Source organism: Talpa occidentalis, unplaced genomic scaffold, assembly GCF_014898055.3.
Source record: "Talpa occidentalis isolate TD23 unplaced genomic scaffold, MPIMG_talOcc4v2.1 talOcc4.8, whole genome shotgun sequence".
Lineage (NCBI taxonomy): Eukaryota > Metazoa > Chordata > Mammalia > Eulipotyphla > Talpidae > Talpa > Talpa occidentalis.
In genome coordinates this window covers 67,027,767-67,033,173 of record NW_023605194.1, presented here as the reverse complement: position 1 = coordinate 67,033,173, position 5,407 = coordinate 67,027,767, and the positions used below count along the sequence as shown (strand labels likewise).

At 41.3% G+C, this 5,407-nt stretch overlaps 1 pseudogene; it reads right to left on the bottom strand.

Moving 5' to 3' along the window:
- Positions 1 to 865: 865 nt before the first annotated feature.
- LOC119234452 (cellular tumor antigen p53-like) lies at positions 866 to 2,286 on the bottom strand (annotated as a pseudogene).
- Between the last annotated feature and the right edge of the window lie 3,121 nt (positions 2,287 to 5,407).

Below are 5,407 nucleotides of genomic sequence, written 5' to 3'. Positions count from 1 at the left end.
TTGTGCATTTGTCTTTCTCTCTCTCTCTCTGGCAGCAAAGTTTTCTTGTAAAATTAGAAACTAATATAAAACAGGATTGAGAAAAGGGAAGAAAAGAGAAAGGGGGTGGGTGACGAATGTAGATGTGCCTTGCACAGTGCAAAAAAAAATCAGCCCTGAGCATTTGAGGGAGGTAAAATAGATCTTGGCAGATACTAAATCAGGGATGGAATTCTCCAAGGTGTGGGATGAAGTGAGATTTCCTCTTAGGCTCTAACTGATGTTTACCAAGATTAGATAGGGTTTGCCTGAACCAGCAGAGAAGAGACTTGGAAAGTCCCTTCTTTTTATCAGCCACCTCGTCATGGAAACAATCAACTCGTCCACTAGTGGGCGTAGCAACCTCAAGGGCACTAAGTCCCAGACATCATGAGAGAAAAGGTGGTGTCAGGGCCAGACATGCATTATTTCATTAATCCTCACAAAATAGTGCATGAGGCAGGTATGACTATCAGTGTTTTATAAATGTGGATAATGAAGTTTGGAGAAATTCAACAACTTGAGATAGCCTCCCTGGCTTATATGATGGAGGACTGGACTTGTAACCGTGTATGGCTGTTCCTGTTCCACAGGAACATTTTCTTACCTCTCCCAAATGTTCCCAACAGTAAAAACCTTAAAAGCTGGAATGTCCAGTTCCCCACCACCCAAAAACTTTCACCAGTGCAGGCCAATTTCTATAACAGTGTCCCAGGTCAAGGCAAGTGAAAGAATTCTATGGTGTTTCTGAGGCACACTTGTTCCAAGCAGGAGTTCAAGCACCCAAGTCCCGAAAAAATGCCAGGGAAGGGAGGGATGTCAACGCGGGACAGGAAGCAGAAGAGCATCAGTCAGGTCCTTCTGTCTTGATCAGTTTGTTGTGGGGGGAAGTTGACTGACCATGCTTAGACTCCAGGTAGCTGCAGAGAACCCTGTGTCCCCCTGGCTCCTTCCCAGCCTGGGCATCCTACATTTCCAAAGCCTCATTCAACTCTTGGAGGATCTCGAAGTGTTCACACCCATAGATATGAAGGGTGAGATATTCTCCATCCAGTGGCTTCTTCTGCTGGGGAGAGGGACTGGTGCTGGTGGGTAGTGCCCACTTACAGCCCCAGGGGCAGATGTGGGCTAGACTCCCCTTTCTTGTGGGAAATTTTCTTCCTTTGTGTGCCAATCTCTCCCAGTACAGGCACAAATACGCACCTCAAAGCTGTTCCGTCCCAGCAGATTACCATGGAGTATTCCAGTATGGTGGTGGCGATGATGGCACAGTAACCTGTGCCAGCCATCCCAGAATCAGACACCTCTTGGTCCCTGTGATCCTTTGTCCCTTGTTTAAAGATCTACCGAGCAGCTATGATTTCCACTCACAGTTCCTGTGTGCTGGAACAGCCAAGTCCATAACCTGCATGTAGTCTCCTGCCCTCAACAAGCTGTTTTCCCAGCTGGCAAAGACCTGCACAGTGCAGCTATGGGTCAGCTCCCTCCCTCCTCCTGGCACCCAAGTATGAGCCACAGCCATGCACAGGAAGTCTGGCTCATGGGGCTGCTCACAGGCGCTGCTGGCTCATGCCCACCCCCCATGCAGGAGCCATTACCCATGAGGTTGTAGTGGATGCTAATACAGTCAGAGTTGACCTTGGGCAGCTCTTTGGGAACCACTGCACTATGTCAGAAAGTGTTTTTCACCATCAAAATACTTGCCATGCACATTTTCTTCCACCCAGATGAGATGTCGAGGAGGGGCCAGACCATCATTATCAGAGCCGAGCTCAGGGTCAGGGCAGCACCTTACAACCTCTTTGGTTGCTCCAACTTCCTGTGCATGGCTGTGGCTCGTACTTGGGTGCCAGGAGGAGGGAGGTAGCTGACCCATAGCTGCACGGTGCAGGTCTTTGCCAGCTGGGAAAACAGCTTGTTGAGGGCAGGAGACTACATGCAGGTTATGGACTTGGCTGTTCCAGCACGCAGGAACTGCCAGTGGAAATCACAGCTGCTTGGTAGATCTTTAAACAAGAGACAAAGTATGACTGGGACCAGGAGGTGTCTGATTCTGGGGTGGCTGGCACAGGTTACTGGTGAGTCACTGGCATTTTGGAAGCTTCATCTGAGCTTCATCCAGTCAGTTTACAATGTCTTCTGGGGACAGCACCATTCACCCACTGACAAGTACAGAAAGCTGTTTTCTGGAAGTAGTTTTCACAGGTCTGAAAATGTCTCCTGACTCAGAGGGGGCTCCAGGCCAAATTCTGACTATGGCACCTTCATTGTAGCTCCCCGGAAATCAGCGCGGCCACTGAACCTCGGGGAAGCTTGTCACCATTCTGGGAAGCACACTCTTTTAGGCTAGACACCGGATGTCCCCCAAGCCCAGCAGCTCTGGTCTTCTGAGGAGCACATATGTCTCCTTTTTGTGCTATTGATTTTTGTTTTATATATGTTGCAGCTCTGTTATTGGTACATATACATTTAGGATTGCTCTGTATTCTTGACCAATTGACCCTTTCATTATTATATAATGTCAATCTCTGTCCCTGATAATTTTCTTTGCTCTGGTCTACCTTATGCAATGTTAATATAGCCATTCGTGCTTTCCTTTGATTAATGTTTGCATGAAATATATTGAAAGGATATTGGTGATAGTATATAGTTGAGACAAGTTTTTATTTATTTATTTATTTTTATTTTTTTTAAATAATAAATTTTATTGTTATATTCCCCATACAATTGCAGCCCCCCCATTCTGACCCCAATCCCTCCCCTCCCGCCCCCGCCCCCCTAAAAGTGTCTCTGGTTCATAGTTTTTTGTTGATTTTGATTTTCACTTTCTTATAGTTATTCATTTTCCTGGTCCCTTATTTAAGTTTTCTAGATTCCTGCTATGAGTGAGACCATCCGGTATTTTTCTTTTTCTTTTTGGCTTATTTCACTGAGCATGATCACTTCCAGTGCCATCCATGTTGCTGCAAATTGCATGTGTTTATCTTTTTTGAATGCTGAGTAATATTCCATGGTATATATGTACCACATCTTCTTGATCCAGTCATCTATTTTTGGGCATTTGGGTTGTTTCCAAAGCTTAGCTATTGTAAACAGTGCTGCTATAAACATATGGGTGCAGGTGCTCTTTGGAATTGATGTTTCTGTGTCCTTTGGGTAAATACCTAGGAGTGGAATTGCTGGATCATATGGAAGCTCTATGTTTAGTAGGTCCAGAAATCTCCACACAGCTCTCCACAGTGGTTGGACCAGTTTGCACTCCCACCAACAGTGCAGAAGAGTTCCTTTTTCTCCACACCCTCGCCAACATTTGTTGTTGCTAGTTTTTTTAATATGTGCCATTCTCACTGGTGTAAGATGGTATCTCATGGTAGTTTTGATTTGCATTTCCCTGATGACAAGTGATGTTGAACATTTTTTCATATGCCTGTTGGCCATTTGCATTTCCTCTTCAGAGAAATTTCTTTTTAGCTCTTCTGCCCATTTTTTGACTGGATTATTTTCTTTGTTGTTGCTGAGTCTCATCAGCTCTTTGCAGATTTTTGTGATCAGTCCTTTATCATTAGTGTTGGGTGCAAAAATGTTCTCCCAGTTGGTGGGGTTTCTCTTTGTTTTTGTTATTGTCTCTTTTGCTGTGCAGAAGCTCTTTAATTTGATGTAGTCCCAGCTGTTTATCTTTGCCTTCACTATCACTGCTTTGGGTGATGTGTCTGTAAAGATGTCTTTGATGTGCAAATCACGTAGTGTTTCGCCTATATTTCCTTCTATATATTTTATGGTTTCAGGTCTTATGTCTAGTTCTTTAATCCATTTTGAGTTGATTTTTGTGTATGGTGTGAGGTAGTGGTCAAGCTTCATTCTTTTGCATGTAGCGACCCAGTTTTCCCAGCACCATTTATTGAACAAACTTTCTTTGCTCCAATGCATAGTCTTTGCTCCTTTGTCAAAGATTAGTTGACCATAAATCTGTGGGTTTATTTCTGGATTTTCTATTCAATTCCATTGGTCTGTATGTCTGTTCTTGTTCCAATACCATGCAGTTTTGATGATTATGGCTTTGTAGTATAGTTTGAAGTCTGGGAGTGTGATGACTCCATTCCCTTCTTTTTTTTTCAGGAGAGCTTTGGCTATTCAGGGTTTTTTGTGATTCCATATGAATTTCATCAATAATTGTTCTATTTCTTTGAAGAATGACATTGAAATTTTGATTGGAATAGCATTGAATCTGTATATTGCTTTTGGAAGGATGGCCATTTTAATAATGTTTATTCTTCCAATCCATGAGCAGGGGATGTCTTTCCATTTCTTTGTGTCTTCTTCTATTTCTTTTAACAGTGTTTTATAGTTTTCTTTGTATAGGTCCTTTACCTCTTTTGTTAGATTTATTCCCAAATATTTGATTTTTTTTGTTTCAATAAAAAAAGGGGTGGTTTTTTTGATTTCTTCTTCTTCAGATTTATTGTTTGTGTATAGGAAGGCTACTGACTTTTGCGTGTTGATTTTGTATCCTGCCACTTTACTGAACTTATTGATGAGTTGAATTAGTTTTTCTGTGGAGATTTTGGGGTTCTCTATGTATATTATCATATCATCTGCAAATAGTGATAGTTTGACTTCTTCTTTTCCTATTTGGATTCCTTGGATGTCTTTCTCTTGTCTTATTGCTCTGGCTAGGACTTCCAGTATTATATTGAAAAGCAGTCACCACTGCTTTTCACCACCAAAAGCAATATACAGATTCAATGCTATTCCAATCAAAATTTCAATGTCATTCTTCAAAGAAATAGAACAATTATTGATGAAATTCATATGGAATCACAAAAAACCCTGAATAGCCAAAGCTCTCCTGAAAAAAAAAGAAGGAAATGGAGGCATCACACTCCCAGCAGTCACCACTGCTTTTCAATATAATACTGGAAGTCCTAGCCAGAGCAATAAGACAAGAGAAAGACATACAAGGAATACAAATAGGAAAAGAAGAAGTCAAACTATCACTATTTGCAGATGATATGATAATATACATAGAGAACCCCAAAATCTCCACAGAAAAACTAATTCAACTCATCAATCAGTTCAGTAAAGTGGCAGGATACAAAATCAACACGCAAAAGTCAGTAGCCTTCCTATACACAAACAATAAATCTGAAGAAGAAGAAATCAAAAAAACCACCCCTTTTATTATCGAAACAAAAAAAATCAAATATTTGGGAATAAATCTAACAAAAGGAGGTAAAGGACCTATACAAAGAAAACTATAAAACTCTGTTAAAAGAAATAGAAGAAGACACAAAGAAATGGAAAGACATCCCCTGCTCATGGATTGGAAGAATAAACATTATTTTTTTTTTTTAATTTATTTTATTTATTTATTTATTTATACAAGCACTGG